This window comes from Hyalella azteca, unplaced genomic scaffold (genome assembly GCF_000764305.2).
Source record: "Hyalella azteca isolate HAZT.00-mixed unplaced genomic scaffold, Hazt_2.0.2 contig7177, whole genome shotgun sequence".
Lineage (NCBI taxonomy): Eukaryota > Metazoa > Arthropoda > Malacostraca > Amphipoda > Hyalellidae > Hyalella > Hyalella azteca.
This window is the reverse complement of record NW_025937306.1, coordinates 193,492-216,187: the sequence shown is the minus strand read 5'-3', so window position 1 is coordinate 216,187 and position 22,696 is coordinate 193,492.

Sequence of the window (22,696 nt, the reverse complement as noted above, 5' to 3'; positions counted from 1 at the left end):
TAGATGCAGAAACGATGAAGCAGTTGTTTGTTGCTGTCGCGCGCCCGAACATAGAGTTTGGAAACGTCGTGTGGTCACCGAAATTTGAACAGGACAAAAATTTAATACAGAGTGTTAAATCTCTTAAAGTAATGAACGTAACTCGTTCAATCTTAGTACACGTATTCACTAGGACCTAACTGTGATGTTTAGCTCGCAAAAAATTTAATTTCGCCTGCATTCGCGAGTTATATGATGACACGTGCCAAAATTCGCAGTGAACGAGACATTTCTTCCAAAGTACTGAACAGATTTGAACGAAATTTTGAATATACATTCCTAACTAATGTTTGGCTCGGTAAATTTTTTGTATTTTACCATCATTCGCGAGTTTTTTCATGTTTCCCTCATTCGTGATTTAAACAGCAATACGTGCTTGAATTCGCAGTGAACAACAAATTACTTCTAAAATACCGAACAGATTTGAACGAAACTTTGTATTTGAATGCCTAACCTCCCTGCGGTGATGTTTAGCTCGTGGCAATTTTTACAATTTTGACTTCGTTCGCAAGTTATATGGATTTACGGAGAAACGACCAGCATTTCTCAGGCCGATTTTAAAATTTACATTGACCAAGAGCTGTATACCAAAAGCCGTATAATTCGCAAACTAAGGCAAAATCGAACAAGTTGTCACGAGCTTAACATCACCGCTGTGAGGTTATAAGGTATGCATATACAATGTTTCGTTCAAATCTGTTCAGTATTTTAGAATAAATGTCTTGTTCACTGCGAATTCAAGCACGTATTGCTGTTTAAATCATGAATGAGGGAAAAATAAAAAAAAATCGCAAACGAACGCAAATCTAAAAATTTTTCACGAGCTAAACATCACCGTTGGATATTGAGGAATGCATATTCAAAATTTCTATCAAATCTGTTCAGCACCTTGGAAGAAATGTCTTGTTCACTGCGAATTTTGGCCCGCATTGCTATATAACTCACGAATGAAGGCGAAATTCAAAAAATTTTCGCGAGCTAAACATCACCGTGAGGTCCTAATGAATACGTGTACCAAAATTCATCGAGCTACGTTCATTACTTAGGGAGATATTTCTTGCTCACTGAATTTGGACAAGCTATCTTTGGAATGTGAAGGAGATTCGTTCATACAGGGTGCGCCACAGAAACTTACTTATTTGAAAAAATTCCTGTGCGGTTAGTTGGTCGGGTAGAGGGGCGAGGGGGTGCATCTGAAGGGGAAAGTTCCCAAGTTAGTTTCTCAAATAAATTTGCTGTAGTGCAAGAATTAACTGAACGCGATTTTGTTGCCCGTCAAAATGCACGTAAAATGCTGGTTGACAACCTGCCTGAAGACGCGGTCGTTTTTTTCAGTGGCGAGGCTCACTTCCACATTTCCGGCTGCGTCAACAGGCTAAACATGCGTTATTGGTGTGGTGTAAATCCACGTGAGTTTCTTTCTTGAATAAAAAAAATTTAAAACAATAACTGAAGTACTTTTGTTTTTATTGACCTTTCAAATAAGTAAGTTTCTGTGGCGCACCCTGTAGTTGCATGAGCGGTATAATAGTAATAGCGGTTTCAGCGTTTAGTAGGCCGTAGGCCTGTCGCAAATTCTTAACATTGAAGAACATTCCCAATAAATAATAATAGTAATTATTATTATTATTGTTATTATTATTATTATTATTATGGTATTAATAATAAAAATGAAATAATAAATCGGACTTCATTTTTATGTAGAGTTTTAAGAGTTCGTCAAGTTTTCTAAAAACTTCCTTTTCAATTACACTTAGGCGTCGAATAATGATTCTGGATAAAAAAGAAACGGTCGCAGTTCTGAGATAAAAATCCATTTATTCTAACGTTTCGGCTATCTACACTTTAGCCATCATCAGAGTAAATAAGATGATAATCTGGAAAGAATAGAAATTCAGATAAAAATACAGTAAACTAAAATAGACCCCTTTTATCCAGAATCATTATTCGACGCCTAAGTGTAATTGAAAAAAAAAGTTTTTAGAAAACTTATAATAATAATAATAATAATAATAATAATAATAATAATAATAATAATAATAATAATAATAATAATAATAATAATAATAATAATAATAATAATAATAATAATAATAATAATAATATGCATTATATGGAATAATAACAATAATTGTTTTACTGGTATTGGAATATTTTTCTACATCTTAATATCAGAGTGTGTTTTTTTGTAAAAGCGGCGACTTAAGTAACCTGGCGTTCTGAGATCCAGAAACGTAGTTAGATGCGCAAAAGTAGTTAAAAAGTAGATAGCAATTGACAACTTAATTATGAAGGTTTAAGTCTGTCACATAAAAATGGTTAACGTAGCATTAGGTGATTAAAACCTTCACAGTCCAATGTTTAACATAACGAAAGGCATGTCGATCAAAAGTGTACGAACGGCATTTATCGAGTCAAATAAAGTGATAAATCAAATGTTGGATCACCAAACAAGGAGATCAAAGATATCATTAAGACTCAAATTTGCTTTATTCATCAAGAAAAGATCGAGCCTAGATTGACCCCACTCATCTGCCATCATTTGAACCAGCCGATGCAATATGCTGCTGCTTGCTTCTTGCTGATATTAGTGGGGCAGTGACGGATAATCACAGATCACGCTTAAAAACGTTTTTAGTTCTCTCTTGATTCTCTCTTGAATCTATCAGAAGTGAACTCTCCAGTTGGAAGGCATTCCAAAGGTCAATTGGGACCCGCAATGAAATGGGATCACTATCGAAGAGTTTAAACCCGTGGGTTTAACAGCTCGGTTTTTCAATGGGGACAACAATCATAACATGCACAGTCTGCTCCTCCGCAAAGTGTGAAATTTCATTATCCTGAAGGTCCCACTTTCAAAGTTAGGAGCTGGTCGGGTTATTATCTTCCAAGTGTATAGTGCTGAATTGTTGAATACCTTTCCCTTACTTATTCAGTAAGAACAATTACTGGTGCTTCAGCTTCTCTGAGCAGCCTAATTCCCTCATCCCGCTGATCTTGGACGAGAAGGTTTGTTGCACTGCATCCAATTACAGCACCACATATGCCTTTAGCGGCGCCCCAAAGTTGGCAGCAGAACTCCAGAATAGGGAGCACGATGGCTCTGAAGAGTGTGAATCATCGGCACCGCTTCCCTTGGTCGCAAAGTTAACCCGTAAAACTCAATTTCTTGTCAGTCTTTCGAAATTATTTCCGTGCCATCGGTACTCATCAACAGCACGAGATCACGAACAAGTTGTTTATTATTAATTACTGGGCCGTCAGATGCCAAGTAGAGAAGCTGCATACTAAAATCTGTACCAATTCAGTATCTCCTTACATAAAACTTGGTGCCGTTGGATTGCTAATATTTCATTTGGGCCCGGTCGTAGTTTGTCGATCAGTCATAGAGGGAAGGACTTAATGTTCAACAATAGTCACGTAAATTCCTATTGTATACATATGAATTTAATGGGTAAGGAGGTGACACTAACAAATTTTCGTTCATGAATTGTTTCTAGAACTGGCTTCTTTATTGATCAATTTTGGGAGCATAGGCCTACTACGAAACCTCCCCAGGAGATTTGCACCCATGAGCGTAATCTGTTCCGATCACAGCTGCTCTATAAAAAACTGGAAGATATAAGAAACATTTATTAAAAATAAAAATAATTTCGTGAATTAACGCGGCAGTTTTTAAGGTCATGCCTTTCCGGGTAAATTTTGCTCGTTCCTACTATTTGTTAAAGTCACTTCGCAGTCGTAAAATTAACATATTTCTCTAGCTTAATTGGAGATCCAACTTCGTTTGGGAAAGTGTTAATAATATAGTGTTAATAATAAGGTGTTAATTACCTAAGTTAGAAGCGACTGAACGCACATACTGGAAATTTTACCAGTCACAAAGCATGTGTAAAGTAACGTATCTCTTGAGTTTGGAGGAGATCCAACTTCATATGGAGCATTCATCGTTTAATTATCTAATTCATTAACGAATAGACCCATATAGCCTACTTGAAAATTTTATTACTACGCTGTCGTGGCGCACACGCAGCCGCAGTCTACACGTGGCTACAACTTCATAAAAACCTTATGTAATCGTATTGTTCGTTAGTACACTGCCTTTGGAGGATAAAAACAAGACACAGTATTTTCTGACTGCATGGTGAACTCATGAACTTAATTACACTGAGTACATATGACTACCACTTTCGGCGTCCACTGTATAATTAATTGACTGACCCCTATCGAAATATTCTACCTAACGACAGACAGTCAGACACGTCTTACTCCAATGAACCATTTACTCAATTCCTAAGTCTGACTAACTTTCGAGAAAAATAAGGAAAATTAAAGATGAGCTAAAAAAATTTCAGAAGAACAGAATAACAAAGATAAATACAGATTCAAAAAAAAAATAATTACTTTACGATATTGCGAAAATAACAACGCTGTGATTGAAATTTTTCTGAATGGGGGTTTAGTCGTTCTTGGATGAAGACACGTTAACCGAGTACTGCCCCAACTAATTTTTGATCTCCACCAAACGCGAACCTACGAGCTCGTCGAGCTGCAGATGCAGAGCAGAGGGAACCGCACTCCGCAGCCTCAGAAGTTCGTTGGCTGTTGTGGGGAGAGGAGTGTGAAAGGGCTCTTGGATCGCCTGATCTTGAGGGGTAGGGTCTGGTATCGTTAGAGGTTCCACGTTCTGAAGACTGAAGTCAAGTGAATGAAGAACTTCTTGTGGACGGAACAGATGTTTATTTTATGCTATTATTGTTGCAATATCTGGCTCATGTCTTGATAAGAAGATTCGTGATATTTTTTCAGATTTTTTTTTTCGAATTGAACTGGTTTAGAAAAAAATTATTTGTACACTCTAATTTAGTACCGGAAAGTGTGGTGTGTGTTCACATAAAATGAGTGCCCAAAGTCTGCCAAATATTATTGGAAGTTGCATAATAATCGTCGCCTGAAGCCTGAAGGTGTTGCTGAAGGGCATCAAATTATAATGTGAGTGTTTAACACGATAATAGCCTAGTTCGTAAGCGTAGAGTGATAGGATAACGAAACGTAGTATTTTTTTTTTGTGACCAATAAACCGGGCTTATATACTTGTCCTTGACTCCTGTCTGGGCTGTCCCATGTGTTGTAATTTAATTGTTGTACCTTCATAGTTCAGTTTGTCAGCGGAGTACTCTGTTTTCAAGATCCAATTTCAAGAGCTCATCCAATATAGACGCAATAACTACAGACACTCAGTCTTAGAGCTATATAAGTCGCAGAGTGCACTGGAATGCCATAACTCAGACCAGTGACACAATGATTGATAATTTCAACACAGGTCTTTAGCCAATACTCGAGGCCGTTCATAACCAGGCAGTTCTGCATTCTGCCTCAATTTCTGGCCTAACCTAGTTACTTGCCCCGATGGGCCCGACTAACTTCCAACAGCCTATGAGGTTAGGTTTGGTGTACTTTGGTTTGTTGTAGGCCGAAATAGAACTTGCCCTACGAAGTATGACTTGGCTAAGTGCGCATGCGTAAGCGATAGCTGGGGACATATGGCGGCTTTAAATCACTGCTTTACAGGCATAGATATGCCTTCTAGCGCGCTTACCTAGAAAAAAATATGAACCAGTCAACCAGAGTGTGAAGTTCTGCAAAAGTGGCATCCGGCATGCACCCATTTCTGTAGACTGCCTTTATGCAACGCAGTATGATTGCTTTTATGCAGAAGTTCGCAGAGAGCTTTTGGCATGGCACAAGTTTTATATCAGCCTCTGGCATGACTCAAGTTTTGTCAGCTGTAGAGGGAGGGAGCAAACTTAGGAAAAGCTCCGCGTTTGCCGCGTAGCTTGTTTACGATTTATTCATCAAGTAGCATGGTGTGCAACCAATACCCTGCACGCTACCAAAAATAACCCTGATGCTACATTACTCGTCATTTGAACCAGAGAACTTTAGTGATGCACAAGGTCCTTTGTGATGCCTGGCACTGGAGTGCACCCGCATAGCTGCGCGTCTGCTCGCTGCCATATGTCGCGCGCCATGACCGGATTGGTCATCCCAGGCTCCCAGCGTCTTGCAGATCATGTTTGAGCTTCTCTTTAGAAGGAGAAAGCTGCTCACGAGGACTGTACTCACTGTAGTTTCGTGGATTATTTAGATATGATTTTTTTCAAGGCTGGTCTACCCATAGTTTTGTGATATCAGGCTTAATGATTTGATTAATGAGAACATTTTTACATTTTTCTTCGTATGATTATCGTCGTAGTTTTCCTTCGTTCGAATTCACATGAGCTGATGATGTAATTAAATAAGCCGAATCTTGTTAAGATCTTAAGAATAATCACCCCTGACGTTACTGGGGTCCGTATTCTTAACAAGAACATTACTGAGGTGTGTATTCTTAACAAGTTGAATTGAATGAATAATACACACAAATCAGGTAGGTAGGTATATATAAATTTTTGTCAGGATTTAAAATTCAATGTAAAAAACATAGAGTTTTATTAACGATGATATACTAGGGTGCGTTTTCTTAACAATGATATACTAGGGTGCTTATTCTTAACAAGATAAAATAAGCCGAATGCAGCATCCTGAGAGTCATTGCCATATAAGTATCATTGATGAAATAATGAAGGTTGCTCATATGAATCTTCAGCATTCCATTTGACATGGTAAATATTTTGCCGAATTTTTTGACGGAGCTTTGGTTCGCTCAATTTTATGTGTCGAAAATTTAGCCTTGATGACGAAACTTTATTACAAAATACAAAATTTGCATGCAAATCGATTATGTCAATCAATTAATTCTTGCCAAAATTTCAACGTATAGAACCTTCATACAACAGAAATTTTTGGACAGAAATGTACGCTGCCACTGCCACAAATGTTTCTAGTATTCAAAATTTACTGAATACCGGAATATTCTACGGAGATATTTGTAGAAATTGATGAAAAAAATATATATCTTGTTGATAAATCACCGAAAAATAAATTTCAGCACGAACTTTTTCGACCTTCTTCATGGTCTGTGATCGAGCATATCATCATTCATCTCCCGACATGCCCATTAAAAAACGCAAAAGAAAGTTTGCAAAAAAAAAAAAAAATTTTTTTCAGCTTATTTGTATACATGTCGTTGCGGAAAGTCAGACTTATTACTGGACCATCACTTCTTTCGTGCCGCGCACGACTTGAAGAAATGTTACCCTGACGCCTGCGCATGAATTCCCTTAGGAGCCTCATGAACGCCCTGTGGCAATAGCATTCTAGGGTAAACTTGCAGGCAAGCCTAGAGTGAGCAATGAGCATGGGCGATGTATAGAGATAAGGAAGATAGACATGTTCTTGAATAGTGCTGAAGTTATTCAGATTTCATAAATAATGAAGCCACTTGCACCGGCTTTTTGTTAAAAAACAAAATTTCCTGTTGTAGTCGCACAATAATTTATTTTTTATATCGGAATGATTTTCTGGCATTAAGTCATAAGTAAATCGCTCTGAACTGTATTCTTTAACCGATAAAGTTCTTTGGTCCAAGCAAGTTTTGAATTTGGAACATTTACTTTTTTTCGCACGTGTTTTCTTTGTGAATACTTATCTCAAGTATTGTATATCACAGTTATGGTCAATACGTACCTCACGTATTATCACCGTCATGGTCACTACGTACCTCACGTATTATCACCGTCATGGTCAATACGTACCTCACGTATTATCACCGTCATGGTCACTACGTACCTCACGTATTATCACCGTCATGGTCACTACGTACCTCACGTATTATCACCGTCATGGTCAATACGTACCTCACGTATTATCACCGTCATGGTCAATACGTACCTCACGTATTATCACCGTCATGGTCAATACGTACCTCACGTATTATCACCGTCATGGTCATTCCCACACGAATAAGTTTTGTTGTTCGTGCCCACACGCATGCCCACGGCCAATGCCCCCGACAGCAGTTGGGTTCTGGAGAAACGAACGCATGCAAGCTGTGTTCCTTGGCTAACGGGAACACGGGTTATGGAAACGACTTGTACGAGAATTATCGCTCAGTTTTTCGTATGTTCGCAACTTGTCTGATAATTGTCGCCCAGTTATTTATATGTTCGCTGATTGCTGACCTCTTGACAAGACTGTGTGAAGCGATTGGATTTCCCGCTTATGTCTTATCTTGCGACTGGTCGATGAAACTGCGTGAGATTCAATAGAGGGCTGATATTTACTATGCCTTTGTAAGCAGATAGTCAAGAATCATATTGTGTTCACTATTTCAATTAATTGGTGAGGCCAAGAAGTTGAAACATTTGCTTTTATTGATTACTTGAGATATTTGACTTCTATTTACATCCGTCTCATGCAATTAAGTCGAAATGTATAATTTAACTGTTATCATTCATATATTGCCCCTATGTAAATATTGTTATAGAAAATACTTTCCAATCACCTGGAATCTTTGCAGTAATGTCTAATCTTGCTATTTGCGTGAAATTTTGTCCCTCTTGTCAGATCTGTAGAATTACCTCAGTTTACCTGGCATCTTGTCATAAGCTTTCCCAATAAACATTTACGAATAATAATAAATGAATATTGGCTACTAAATGAACTACTTTTCATGCTGTCGGTTTCCGAAACATTGTGGTTATTCCAAAAGGCTGTAAAAGAGCCGAATTTTTCACTGTAATGTTGTCGATTGAGTTAGGTAGCAGTCAAGAAATGTGCGTTGTAAACGTTAGAGCGTTTTCATGCTTGGGCATGGTTAAGAGCATCTGAAAAACTTCGCTTGAACATACCGTATCGCATGTTGATGAAGTCCACTTAAAATATTTTTCATGCCGCTTTCTAGTCCTGCGAGGGTTCAACTGTGATGAATCAGCAGATGTGAGGAATGAGGTAGGTCAAGAAAAATGATAAGCAGCTTCATTGAAGCCGCTTAAGGTAATTGAGTGCCATTGGACACTGAGTAAAAGCAAGATTCTAAATCAAGTTTACTCCTAGAATTTACTTTGGTTTTATTGCCACTGTATTGTAAGTTGTCGGTGACAGACGTGGTGTGGGGCGTTGCATCGTTTTGTTGGCTATGCATGTTATTGCTGTCAAAATCAAGTGTTCTGATTGGAATTTTCGAATTTTGTATTTCATCAATAAAGATTGCTATCGAAATGTGAAATCAGTTACTGGAATGAGAAAACTATTAAGACTATAATAAGAAGTATTTTGTAGATTTAATTTTTCCGAAATTTTCCCGATCACGACTTCAACTACTTTGCTGCAAAGGTATCCAAATACATTTAGGTTGTCAGTATGGCCGTTGAGTTAACTTAAACCGTGTATTATTTCTTCAAAAATACAATGGGAGGCTAGAGTTCCAAGAATCTTTGTTACCCGGGAAGTCGTATTATAAACGGACTTTTTTTCCGTCGGCCATCGATGAACCGGCTGTGAATTTTCTGAAGTCTTCATATGAGCGGGCCTAGTGGGCGTGCGATCGAGAAAAGTGGCCGGCTGTTGACCGTATCCAGCGTTGCTGTTGCTTCCGTTGTATAACTCTGACTCCGGCACCATATTTTAAGTAAGTTAAAATTTAATCGAAATTTGATGAATATTTTATCAATTCTAGGTAACGTTTGTATTAAAATGCGTTTTCATACAGATTTATGACTAGAACAAGAGGCAGAGAAGCTGAACACCTTAATATTTTAGCTCATGTCGTGTAAAATGTTGCCGGCCTTGAGGGAATTCCTCAGTGATGCCATCTAGAGAAGCTGCAATTTTAGTATACGTTTTTTATGCTCTGGACTTGGTAGTGGGGGCGGATCCGTCCATCTACAGCTACAAAAATGTGCCTCAACAGATCGTTTTCGAGGTAGAATTGCATCACTAGTAGAGGGAACCGGTAAAAATTACATTAATTTACTGCGAAAAAAGTCGGGTGTTTTCAATCCTCATAGAATAATTGTTATCAGAATAGAATTACGTTTGCCGCTTTAACTACACATTCTCTCCATTAAATAAGCATCCAACAGTTTGCCCACGTTTTGTTTTCGAAGACGTCTTTTTTAATGGAAGTTGAGGGTAATGTCTTTTTCACTTTTGAAGAGTTTTTTTTACGTATAAGTGAGAAGTGAATGTCTCCCTCCTCAATTAATTACATATCATCGAATGCGCAGCTCTAATTTGCCATGAAGAATAAGTAGAAGAATTTGCACGTATTATTTTCGAAGTCTGCGTTGAGGAGTTGAATTTAATGTCGACATTCATGCCGTATTACTAGGCTTAGATGATCCAGATCTGGGTGGAGTCCCAAATACCTGCCTCTATCACTCAGCTGTTGCAGCATGACTTCCATGCATCGCAGACAAACCCTGACTGGCCAAAATCGATTCATTGCAATTCTAAATTATACAAGATCGTTTATTTTAGTTATCAAAGCATTGCTTTGTTCATGCTTGCTGAATTGATTACCATTGTGTGTCTACGCTCATACACGGGACAACCTAAGCCTCGTTGGATCATTAGTTTAACTTTAATTTGCTGGCAGTTATGTATCATAACTACAAGAATTTCAACTTCCTGCCGCTAAAATGAATCAAATTGAACGAGAGAGATGGAACAAATAATATTTTTTTTGCAAGATGCAACCTCTTTTAAATTTGCACAAGCTATTTATGAACTTTCGTAAACGGCCAAGATTCTTGAACGGTTTCTGTTGACTGAGGTTTAGTATGCAGCATGAAGATAACATTCACAATTTAACGTAAAGCCGTTACGTTTTCATCCGTTGTTCTCGATAGCTCTCCAATGGACGAGATGAACCCGACTAACAAGTTCCAGCAGGATCCCCTTTATAGTTTTGGATATCGCGCGGCCTTCAGCGGCAAGCATGGGGCGGCGGATCTCCTCCTCCCCCCTCCCCCCCGCTCAGGTCAAGTGCGCTTGGCGGGCAATACTGATCTCACTCACACTCAGTGTCAAAGCTGTTACTGAGCATTACTGACCAACAGCTACTTATAGTCGTATATGCATTAGTTACACTTTCAACAGTAAAAAGCATATTATCTATTTTCCTAAATCTACTTATATATATATAGTCTCTGAAATAAATTTAAATTCGATAGTAATGCTTTCCCTGTGCATCAGAAATTCTGCTCTACATCGAAATCCGTTCACAAGGCACGTTATTTTCTCAAAGACTTTTTCTGCCAACTTTCAGGGGATCATTCTTGATATCTGAATTAATTTCTCTGAGTTTTTTTTAACACTTTTATAAAAGATAGAAACTCTAATTATATATCAGAATTGTCCTTATTTGGATCCTGGTCCGTGATTGGCAAAGTTGGTTGTGAAACAACTTCTTATTAGCCTGGGTCTTCACGGTGTTTAATCATTTATTAGTTATTTTCATGGAGAGCTGTTAGCTCAGCGTTACGTTCCAGGGGATAGATACAGCCGGCGCAGGTGAGATTCACTCCAAGTTCATTTGCGTATTTGCACGCTTGAGCGAATCACTGACTACGTTTTGATGGGTCATGGCCGACCCGTGCTACACCTATAGCAGCCACCCATGCTTCAGGCCCCTCACTCACCTAACTCAATGTTGCTTGATCACCGTGCTGCCTTTTGCGAAGGCTTTATATTAATAACGGAATGATACTGAAGACACTTGCATTCTCGAACGCAACAAGTAGAGCACATTTCCTCAGCGTCATTAGCCGATTCTCGTGCTTCGCGCGGAGCGAGATATTTCCTTAAAGAGACATGGGTAGACCCCTAAAAAGCAATTGGGTTCTCAAGACATGAGCAAAGATTCTGAAGGATGATTACGTTGGTTTTTCGAATGATAAGTGTAAAGTAATCGACAAAAATTATCTGAGATTTACGGTGCTTACTGTAAATCTACTGTTACATATTGCGTACTGGTGCGAGTCAAGACTTGCACATATGTCTCAGGAAGGTGACTATTTTCATCGCTCTACTTTCACCAGCTCACACAATTTCACTGGATTAGGCAACTCGAGCGCGTCTTCATAACGTGACTTTGAAGACAGACATTGAATATTAAGTGCGTCCGTCGTGGCGAGATTTAAAATAATGAAGACAAATTAAAGATGTTAGTATAAGATCTACCGATGAACAATGTAATAGTGCGACTGTGCACAACAATTGTGCCCATGCATTCTGTGTAGCGAATTTGACATGCATTATTGTCTGGATAATTCGTAATCTTAAATTAAACCTTGTAGAGGATGAAGCGAGTACATTTATGTGATTTTAATAATATTCAAGGCAAACTATATTTCTAATGGGCATTTATTAGGAACTTGATTAGGAAATACTTTTTGCTTGAATAACATGCTTCAGATTGAAAATGTGTCCAGTTTCGCTCACGTACACTAGCTACTGTTGTTTATTTACGAGCTTGCCGTGAACCCTGCATGACAGATGGTTTTGTTGGGGGGTCAGGCAACATGCCCACGGGTCAAAGGGCGGCGATCACCATCCGACTTTTCAGTACTGATGGACCTCCACAATTCATAAGACCAAGAAGAAATGCAGGCTTGATATGGTGCCGTATCGATATGAAATAAAGTCATTTGAGATTGGGTTATTAGAAATTTAAACTGCTCAAACTTGAAGTCAAACGCTAATTCGCCTGCAGCCATGGTTGTTGTCAGGATGCTTGCAGAGTAACAATAAAATTTCGAGTTGTGACGTATTTGAACTTATTTAACTGATCAGTGCTGGATTTAGTTCAGAAACCCCTAATTAGATATATTTTTGGAGTTGCTAGATAAATTTCGAGAGCTTTTAATTGTTTGGCTTATTATTTTAATAAAAATGATGCAAATTGACGTGCGTGGTCAGAATGTAGCGAGCTACTTAAAATTCTTCATTTTACCTTACGTGCTATGCCTGTGAAGCACATCTTGGAAAGCATTTTTATGGGTAAGTCGTGACTCGTGTAAAAGTGTCCGTGATTGCTGGCTTTTAAAACGGAGGATGTTAGGGGGCACTCATCCCAAAATGCTTTCACTTGAGGTGGTGAAATGCATCTTCTTCTCATGATTACACGCGTGCGTTGCGACGTATGGTACATGGGTTGAGTGCTGCCTAACAACTGTGTCGGATTTATTATTGGAACTTGGGTGGCATGAACGAAGAGTTAAAGCATTTTGACCTTGTTCATTTGAATTACTATTTCTTGAGTGTTTAGCTAGAAATATTGATTGTAATTATTTAGCTCGTGCTATAGTCACATGATCAAAGATAGATTTATAGTCCCGTAATGATTTCATGATTATGATTCATGCTGCATGAATCTATACGTCATTGGATAGACTATAGTCATGATTCTTTTGCATAGGCTATGTTTAAGAGACTAGGGCATTGTAGTAATTATGGAGCAGAGCTGAATCGACTACCCAGGCATAGAATTACGTAGCGTTAATCTCGCGCGGTCGAGGATTTTCTTACAAAAATAATAATTGATGGCACGTGCTTCTCGATGCGACGCTTCTCATCTGCAGCGTTGAAGTCTTTGCTCGTAAAATTTGTTTTATGGAAATAAGATTTTTTTTTAGCATGCGTGACTAGCAAGCCGTCAGTGTTCCATTGCATGTAATTTATGTTCGATAGCCTAATAATAATCTGATTTTATAATTATTAATGATATTGAAATTTGATGTTATTTATTTTTCTTGATGTTATTTGAGGTTATTTAAATTTGTACCGAGTTCTAGGACGTTTACTGTGGCATTTGCAGGAGACTAGTGAGACTAGTGACGCAAGTAGAAAGCTGAAGGGTAGTTAGGATCTGTGAAGGCTTTAGTAATATAATTTGTGTGATTGAGGTTAGTTTTTTTGTGTCATTAGATAAATGTTCTGTATTACAGGTTAACAGATGCAGCTTGAACCTAGAAAGGAGATGAATTTGAAATCGTTTCTTCTTGCCTTCTGATGTGATGTAAAACAAAAAAAGTACTGAATTGTTCCTTGAAATTTAAAACTGTTGTTAAAATATGAAAGAGTCCATGTTCTTGTCTTGCATCCTATGACGTCCGGTGCACAGCAGGATTAATTATTTTTTAAGCGAAAGAGAAGCGCTTCAAAAGACATAGGGCCATTCATCTCAACAACGAGTTCTCAGAACTCGTAGAACTGAGATAATACTCGCCTCACAAGAAGGCCGTTACTTTGTTTCAATTGTTTGGGAGTGATGAACGAGGAGCCATGTCGCGTACAGAGTTAACATCGCAGCCTTTGGTTCTCAATGACGGTTCATCTATTGACGACCTGACGCCATGTTGTGTTGTTCTGGTTTGTCGATCATCTTATGATGGTTCGCACCGAGATGCTCATGTCACTGCGTTTCAAGTTAGGGACATTAAAATAAATCAGAGATGATAAATTTGTTTACACAGTATATTCAGGTTGAGAAACTATTGATGCAGGGCCGGAAGATTCAATACTAGTTAATTAAGAGTACTAATTTTTAAGCATGATTCGGAACTGAATGCTAATCAAAAACAGTTCCCAAATTCACAGCATAACTTTTAATCGAAGCCAGCCAGGTACATTATTTTATTCAATGCGGGCTTGTAATTCGTTGAAAAAACACTTGATGATTATTCTGATATTTTTGCGTCCAGGAAAATTCATCGAGGTGACGCTTTTTCTTCCATTTTAGCAATGAATTCTCGTGATGCGAAATTCATCTCCGCTGCCTTCTTTTAATGGCGCGCTATAAACGTTATTTATCGCTGGATCGTTCCAATTTGCGGTCTACAAATCCATCAGTTTTCTTCACAAAACTAACTGACATCGACCCTAAACGTTGGCGCTTCGAGCGATCCGTTACGTCGATAGATGTGCCCAACTCCAGCAAACAAACGAAACCCTGTAAAGTGTCGTGCATAATTGAATTTGGGAAAAATCACCATTTATATTATTGAGAAGACCGACAAGGTAAACCAGAGATGTCAAGTCTCAAGGAAAACTGTTAACGAAATTAAAATTTTATCTATCGATGTTCGAAGAGACAGATGCCTTAAGATCTCGTGTTTATTGCGGGGTTAAAAATTAATTTCAAGCCGCATTTCTAGGAGACCCATATTATGGACAGTAAAAATTTCCAACCTACAATTCAACAAAGCTACTATACAATCCTAAGAAGAGGTTTTAACGTTAAAATCTAAATATCGTTTATAAATATTTTTGAACTCTTAAATTGGTTCAAACTGTTGCTCGTAAAAAAAAAAACAAACAAAAAAAAAAAACAAATCCAATTTGCGTTTCTCATTCATCCTGGGCTAAGTGAAAACAGGATGCAGATTGTTGACATGTTGAACATCGCGTGATACGTTCACACCAGCGCACATAAAAACAAGCAACTCACACAGCCATAAATGAGAACAAGCGTACATTAATGGGAGGGATTCAACTTACGTGGAAAAATGCTCAGGATTTCAATTAACCAATTGACAAGTAAGACAACTCGATAAATCAATATTAAAATATTTTAAAGGTGGAGAAATCCTTTCAACCGTGAATTCAATAGGATCTCTTCAATTAGTTAATACTCTAGTTTGCGTTTTAATGAATTCCGTTGTTACTTTTGCGGACGAGTGATTTTGTTTGAGATATAATTAGGCCACTTCTTACTTAAATGTATCGATGTCGGCATTAGATTTAAGGAGGCGGTTCATTCGTATCCCAGTTGAACCCAAATCAAGTACATGAATTTTAAATATATTCCTAACCTAATTATCTTAATTTTTCCCACATTGTAGTTTCAGAGAATCTAGAATATTGGATTCATTTTTAAACTAAATCCAGTTGCTCCGGGTGGTTTGAAAATACTTACCTACTGCGTTATTCCCTCAATTAGGTGAACTAGTGAAACGGCTGAACTAGTAGACAGTATAAAAGATGAACTAGTATGCTCTAGAAGAACACTTATATAAAAACTAGTAGCTGGAGCAGCGGTCTGCCTGCCCTCCAGCTGTGGGCTACAGCGCGGCAGAGGCGCTCCGCCGCCTGCTCAGTCAGATCGGCCGTCGCCTGCTCAGTCACATCGGCTATCGTCTGCTCAGTCAGATCGGCCATCGTCTGCTCAGTCAGATCGGCCGTCGCCTGCTCAGTCTGATCGGCCATCGTCTGCTCAGTCAGATCGGCCATCGCCTGCTCAGTCAGATCGGCCATCGCCTGCTCAGTCAGATCGGCCATCGTCTGCTCAGTCGAATCGACCGTCTTCTGTTCGTTCTTATGGTAACTTGCTCAGGCGAATTTAACACAGCCTTCTCGGTGTGATTCGATTGACTCAATTAGATTGGTTGCCTGCTGCTAGTATCGCCACCTGATGAGATTGACTGTTCATTACTAACCTAGACTGTCCGCCCACTGCCATGTCTGACTGTCGCTGGACTCTGTGGGATCGAACATTTACTCAACCCGACATTAAGTTAAATTAAAGCCTACCGTTCTGATCGACTGTCGCTGGTCTCGGTAACATCGTACGTCTGCTCGATCCAACTGTCACCTAATAAGATAAAATTATGACCTGCTGCTATGACCGACTGTCGCTGGTCTCGGCTGCCATGATTGCGTGGGCAACCGTCCTCATTTTGCAGACGTCGCGCGCTCAACTGTGTCGGTTGCTTTGCTCACTACGATGTCATGTTAATGATCTCCGACGAAGTGAAGAGGACCATAATTTTTTTTAGATTGAAATGAGAATATCTTTATTGGATTCGATGTCAACGGATTAAACGTTGATAAATTATAACTCAGCGGACAAATGTTTTTTTTATCTCAGGCACTCCGGAAGATCTTATCATGTATGGGGCAAATGAGGTAATGATTTTTGTTACTAATTTGACAAATACTCGAAATAATTATTCCATATTTATTGATGTCAGTTCGAATGGATTACTTTCTTTATTATCAACACTTCCCTTGGTTTAGGAACGTTGTTCGCTTAATAAATCGTTAACAGGAAACCAATGCTCGTTATTATATTGGGAGGCAATTTTACAGTATTATTCATTGTATCTTTACGCCGCTGAAATCCAAAGATCGAGATAATAAATACCAGGTCTCTGCGGCGTGCTAGAAATGACATAATGGACGATTTGCTTCATTTAAAAAAATTAGACACTCTCCTCTCTCGTTATTAGTTCAGGGGCTCTATTGTAAAATTTCGTTTGTAATAAGAAGGCAATAAATTGCTTGCGATTAAAAACTATCGTAATTACCTGGCACCTAAATTCGTTTCGCCTTATTATGCAAACAAGTTTACCAGTGAAATTTTCAACGCTGATTTAGTTGCGGTCTTTCCATCAGAAGATGCACCCATGATAAACTCTTTGCTCTTGAAGACCACCATGGCTTTCTCTTGTCCTTATCTGAGAGCTGATCGGCATAAAAAGACTAGACCTAAGTCGGTCGTACTCGAGGACTACACCCCAGGGCCAGCAGCCGCGATCCAGGCTCTATATAGTGTACCAGCCACAGCGGAACTTCCTACGATATGTATAGAAAATTCTGAATTACCAGTTGTTAAAAAGCTAAAGTTAAGTAACTTGAATGGTTTAAGTGGGAGAATGAGAAACTCAAGCAGATATGTACCGCTGCATTATCATTATTATTATTTTGAACAGTTACAGGAGTAATTGCGTTCATGGTATAATTTTCCACTATATTAATGAATTTAACATGAACAATTATGGGTACCGTAATTTTAAAAATATATCAAATTAGAGTTATTGGTGCAATGCTAACCTGAGGCTTTTCATTCAAACGCAGTCTATGAAACATTGAAGCTCCTGATTTCGCAGTGCTGAAATAATTTGTCAAACTAAATTTTTATCTAATCTTGCATTAATTGAGCGGTTCAAACCACAAGCTATTTCCTACGTATATATGAGACAGGAACTTACTTAAAGGCACGTGTGATAAAGAATGCTCAGACCACATTGTTGTCCCGTAGTCCACAGAATCTGCAGTGACCTCATTGACTCGACCGACATGGAGGTGTCATGAGTTGTACAACTTAATTGAAGAAAAATTTACGCAATGGCATAATTTAATACAAATTTAACACTGAAGCGTGTTAAAATTTGCATTCAACATCACTTCTGTAAAATCCAAGTTAATCCTGATTTTCCAGTACATGTCTGCGATTTCCTCTTAGCTCGTCCCTACCAATAGATGCGAAGCCTTTGTTCTCGCATACATAAGTTAAAACCTTCAGTATTCCTAGTGCATTTTTATCCCAGAGCTTGAGAGGTGCTCTTTGTATTTATGTATATGAGGCGTCATCCCCGCTATGTAGGTCAGCAACACTCGTCGGGGCTGCCTGCCCCTGCAGACGCCGGACAGGTTCCCTGCCCTCGTCCGGTCCACTTTGTTGTCCGAGTTTGACGTTTACAAAAACGCGGATTTAATTCAAGCAAGACAGCCGTTACTGGTTTCGTAAGTACGTGACTCAGTTACTCGTAACAATGACGTCGGAGTTGTATTAGCAGTTTTGACTTAGCTTTCGTGAGGATCTAGAAAACAATTATAGGTCGATGTTGTTCGAGAGCAAACAAGTGTGACACGCTTTGTGTTCATTGTTGTCTCTGCTTTTCATTGTCTTGCTTGCATTCTGGCTTGTCTATTTATGCAGTCCTTGGAACGATGTCTCGATTAAATTAGGTAATACGTAAAAAGGAATTCATAAATTTTTCTTCAACGATTTTTACTCTTGTAGATTAGTGATGAAACATAGGTTATTTATTCACAATTTTAATTCTTTTTCGATTCCAAGATGAGACCGACTGATTGGTGTTGAGCTGCTTTTTCCCTGCCACTTTATGCCTGGGTCTTTAAATCTTTAAATATGTAGACATCGATTGTCCCATTCAGACTTTAAATTAGGGTACCTACTAGGGAACTGCAAATTTGTTCAATTCTAGTCAATATACTTTTTTGTGCCTGAAATTTATGTAAATTGAAGTATTACATGAATTGGTTAGATTATCTTGAAAGTTGGGAAATCCTTTCTTGAGATAAAATAAAATTTCATGTACAAAATTCGATGCTACTTTGCCAATTGGTCAGTGCATTCTCATTGAACGGTTTGCTGGCGCAGCAGTGCAATGCATTCTCTGAAAGTCTCCGTTGCAGAGGGTAGCATTTTCCTGAGCTCTAATGACTGTTTCAGAGGAGGTTTAACTGACTTCAAATGTTCCGCTGGATGCGCTAATGACAGAGCTCATCCACGTGTAAAGAACTTATTCAATTTTTGTGCTGGCAAAATGCTTCTTCTGGACTGGAATACGTTTCACGGAATAATAAAGTGATAGTGGGGGTTTTTCTATCTATAGACAGCCTCATTGTTGTCATTCCATTATATATCAGATTTTTTCACGAAGATTATTCTAAGCGTACAAAATTGTGTAGTCGTGCGTTCACAATCGAAACACTCTTTCCACTTTTAAAACTGCGCCGCTTTGAAAAATCGTTTCGAATAATTGCCGGTATTTTCATTTACATATCTTTTTCATCTTTATTGCACCTTGAACGTTTTTGCTCACCTTCTGAGTAGTAATCGTGTGAGATAGTTTTTGTTATGAAGACTTTTTTAGTTATGGTTGTCGCTGTTGACAGAAAACTTGGCGAAGCGACTTTCCTCGCGGCGCTCACTGCCGTTACTGAACTGCAATGACCTCCTGGGGAGATACCATCTCAGCCTGTCGCTGAAGACGCTCCTCTTTTGCCATGAGTTGACGTTTTTTAGTATTTTTTGTTTAGTCCAATTTACTGATGACTAAAAAATGAATACGAAGCTACTTTAAGATATCCGTTTGGTTAATTTGAGGGTATTAAAAATGAACTGCTTGTAATCCTCTAAAAAAATCATTTTCTGACCAATAGATTAACAGACCATGTTTCGCTTGGCTCATTCACAATCAGCCAAGATAAAATGGTAGTTGGCTGACTAAAATTCCACTTCAAAGTTCGTTCGAGTATTCCTTAATAAATAAGCAACAAATTGAACAACCTTAGTATTCTCAACATTCGAATTTAATTCAGCAATCCATTTTTATAATATTGTTCTATGCATTTATTACTTCTTAAATATAGATGAACTTGCTTGCACAACTGGATGAAGAAGCCTAAGTAGTCTGCAAATGGCTCCATCAAATTTGAGTTTATACTATGATCATTTTGGAAATTATTATTATTATTTCGATTTGGAATTAACGTTAGGTCTTTAAAAATAATTGTTTTCTCGCCCAAAGTAAAGACAAATTTACTTCTGACGAACATTTCTTCAATAAGAGAAGTCTTATTTTAATGGCGCTGCTTCTTGTTACATTTCCTCGCCTATGTAGGGAGGCGGGGCCCTTGCTAGATTATTGTTCTGAAATTAAATTCACAGCGCATTTGAAATTATGCGACGCAGAGGCTTTGTCAGAATTTTACAAGTTCGTTTTCAATACCTCGCAATAATTTTTTTCATATTAGAAGGATGATCCGATAAATTATATTTATTGTGATATTTACTTGTTTTAAGTTTGCATCGATTTGATTCGTATTGTACGCATGTGGTGTGCTTTATTTTGTATCATGGTTAGGTGAATATAATTATTTACGCTTGGTGTTCGTTTCGGAATATTTTTAAAATAACATTGCGAAGAAACAACGAAGCATTGCCTACGGTGGTTTGAACTAAAAATGTACACTAAATAAAATTTTAATCACCAAAATAATCGAATTAAAATAAAATGTAACTCGATATCGACAAAATTCAAAGCACGTATAATATTCGCTTGGTGATATTTAAATGATTCTGTCTTCAGTTAACGTTTCATTAGCGATATATTATTGTAATAACAAGAAAGATAACTTGCTCAAGGTTTCTTGGAATTATCTTTGCAGCGTGCGTTTGACGGTTGTGTATAAGTTATCCATGGCGTTGATACGTTTTCTACATTAACTCATCCGGTTGTAGAAAACGGAAACGAACGTTATTGATAACTATCGTAAACGAGATAAAATATAAATACTCATCTGCGTAATTGATTATACAAACTTTTTGAGGTATTATTGCAGATTAACTACATCCAAAAAAAGGGTGTTTTTTTTTTGAATTATATGTTTTTTGGGGTGTAGATTACGAATCTGAAATCCATTTTTGGCGGTCGGCATCGGAAAACCGATTTTTTTCGCGACTTACTAACATGGGGGTTACGTAACTTACGTTACCCACTCACCTTTATTTACTAACATGGAGGTTACGTAACTTACGTTACCCACTCACCTTTATATAAAGGGTCGGATTGTTCATCGAAATTTTACAAAAAGCTCTTAGGTTGGGTTAAGTCAGCCAAGTTCCTTTTTTTAGATAGCATTTTGATCTAAAAGGAACCTGGGCGAACCAACCCAACCTGCGAGTTGGCGTTAGGTTGTGATCTCTCGATGTGGCAATGTATCTCCAGATTTATGGACAAAGAAGACGAAAATGTTACCCGTTGCAGTGCAACGGGTAACATTTTCGTCTTCTTTACCCGTTGCAGTGCAACGGGTAAGTTTCATTCAAGATGTCGTGCGCTACGTGTGATCTCTCGATGTGGCAATGTATCTCCAGATTTATGCGGAATAGCAGCCTATATCGTAACCTAACCTAACCTAACCTAACCTAGCGCGATTTTAGGGTTTTACATAGGTTTACAGTCATTCCCAGATCGATTTAGTTCAAAAATGTTTTCCGATTTTTCGCCGATTTCGCAGATTTTAGGCATTTTTAGCGCGATTTTTGGGTCGGAAAAAAATCGGTTTTCCGATGCCGACCGCCAAAAATGGATTTCAGATTCGTAATCTACACCCCAAAAAACATATAATTAAAAAAAAAACACCCTTTTTTTTGGATGTAGTTAATCTGCAATAATACCCGATTTGAAGTACGCACATCTGCGTTGTGATGCATCGTTTTAGGTTTGCACTCCTCACTCGTGCAGGTTTTGAACTTGGAGGATAGTGTTAGAAGTTTTGTTCATTGTACATCAATGCTATTGATAATTCTGCAAACAATAACTTTTTTGTCCAGAAAACAAAAACAGGTTAATTTGTCTGCCTACTCATTAGCGGTACTCATTTATTTTCATGTGGAAATATTTGGATTAAAGAAACACAAAAATGTTAATTTTTCGATCAATGTTGTTCTATTCCTTATTATTTTCTATATTGTCGGCTAATACCATCCTCTTAAATTTTAATTGCACTTTGTGGGTCATTAATCGCAATTAATTTTTTGTTCTTCCTCAGATCGCGATGGCTGCAGATTCTGGTGATTCTGGTCTATGCCAACCCTTCTGTGCGTAAGTCGAGACATGACATTATAACTAGTGAAGAAAAAAGAGTTATAATTAGTTTCTACAGGAAAAAGTCTGATTTATTATGCACAATAAATAAAACCCTAAATTCTCCATAATAAATTCTCCATAGCTAAGAAAGAAATAGTATCAGAGTTTGGTGCCCCGAAATGAAGCTGAAAAGATCGCTAAAAAAGCGCCTACAGCGCTCGGGATTTTCGTCTCGCATATGCGCCATAGCACGGAGCCAGATCTGCGTTCTCAGCTCACGCTCACATGTAGGAAATTTTCAACGCAAC